The sequence below is a fragment of the Triturus cristatus genome, chromosome 10 (assembly GCF_964204655.1).
Source record: "Triturus cristatus chromosome 10, aTriCri1.1, whole genome shotgun sequence".
Taxonomy (NCBI): domain Eukaryota; kingdom Metazoa; phylum Chordata; class Amphibia; order Caudata; family Salamandridae; genus Triturus; species Triturus cristatus.
In genome coordinates, this window is record NC_140593.1 from 344872716 (window position 1) to 344874518 (window position 1803).

Sequence of the window (1803 nt, forward strand, 5' to 3'; positions counted from 1 at the left end):
CCCCTGTGGGTTTCCCTCCAACTGCTGCTATTGTATTATGGTGGTCGGAGGGAAAACAACAATGTCATGGGAAAGCCTCTGACAAGCTGTCTTAAAGCTTTCCGCCTGACATCGTAATCGGGACCAAAGTAATTTAAATTGTAAATACATGAATACAGCGTATTAATAATATTTTCAACAACGGCAAACATTTTTATTAAAATAATCTTTATCAATTTGTTTTCAACGTGCACCAGCTTCCATTTGGGACTATTTCCAAATTTCATTATAGGTAGCATAAATAAATCTTTTAGAACATGGAGATTTGGGACCCAATAGAAAATATGATAAATCCATGTCTTCGGACAGAAGAGAAATATATTGTTTTACTGCGGACAGTGTGGAATGTTCCAACCATTGTTAACAGAATTTTCCTTCTTAATAGGTGGCAACAATACCAGAATGTTGTGAGTGAGAATATCAGGGATTGGTCTGCTTGATTTGAACGCAGGCGTGGAATAAAGAAAACAAGCATGACAACCATTAGTGTCTACACAATAACCACCCATTAGGGCTTGGCAGTGTGGAATTAAATGTACTATTCTGAAACATGCTATTGAGTTGTTCATCAGTATTATTTATTCAACTTTGCTAATTATCAAAGTGACCAGTCGAGGGAATTTTTAGGGCATTAATTTTTTTTTTTTTGCAAGTCCCAGACATGTAGTCTGCTGGATGGTGTCATTTAAGAAGATCATTTGTGTTGGAATTAAGCAGGCTCAGATCGATGGGGTTTTTCCAGTAATCATAGCCGTCAAGGTCCAACTGGTTGACAAATGAAGCTGTATATATGAGCTTGGTCTGTGTAAGCATACATTATAGGTTTATGGTAGGGACTAATTTTAAATAATATGATGTGGGGTCTAAAGTGTCATATCCTGTAAAATACTTAAAGTTTCTTTATGCTTTTTAGAGCTCGTTTGTGAAGGATTCGAACAATGTTCCCATTGTGTAAAGTTAAAAAGTGTACATTGACTACTAGCTCTGTGTAGAAAATGATGTGTGTAATGGTGATAACAGAACATATCAGCATAGTTAGCAGAATTGAGGTATAGGTCAGCCGATTCAAAAATAGTATAATATTTCAGCTCTCAAAGTATAGAATTTACGGTTTCAACATCCCAATCATCTGAATGTAATCCAGGTACTATTACATCATCCATAAAAGCTTTGAACACATATGGTATCTGCAGGATCTCCATAGGCCCGAATATATCAAAGAGAACTTTATCCCAAACAATTTCATCAGTCACTGGAATGGCTGAAATGTTGAAGAGGCACAAGTCTCTTTTCAGTTTATGAGAAGAAGAATGAGAAGCCAACACCCCATTTACCAGTTCCATAGCAGAACCTTCTGGGAGGTAGTGGTCATTGATCAACAGGAAGAAAACAGTCACAAATCCAGTCAACATAAACAAGAAAACCAGTGAAAGTATGATCCAAACAAATATCCAAGGCGGAACTAGATAAGTGCATTTCAGCCATGAAATGAAAACACAGATCCGTGCTGGAGGAGTGTGTAAAACAGAAGGACTGTCTGAAGAAAAATCACTGTGATCCATATAATACCCAAAGATGCTTAGTTGAAAAACTGGAGGCTCAGGTTCAATAACAAAAAGTAAAACAGAGGTTGATCCAACAACGGTGGATTAGTATAAATTACTTTAGCTGTAGAAGATGCAGTAGTAGACACTGCACTCACTTCGGTCATGTTGCCGGTTGAGGGCACAACCTCCCCCCCTAGCCGGGTAGTATCAGCATCTG

At 37.8% G+C, this 1803-nt stretch overlaps 1 pseudogene; it reads right to left on the bottom strand.

The window, feature by feature from the left end:
• Positions 1–902: 902 nt before the first annotated feature.
• LOC146789422 (uncharacterized) lies at positions 903–1601 on the bottom strand (annotated as a pseudogene).
• Between the last annotated feature and the right edge of the window lie 202 nt (positions 1602–1803).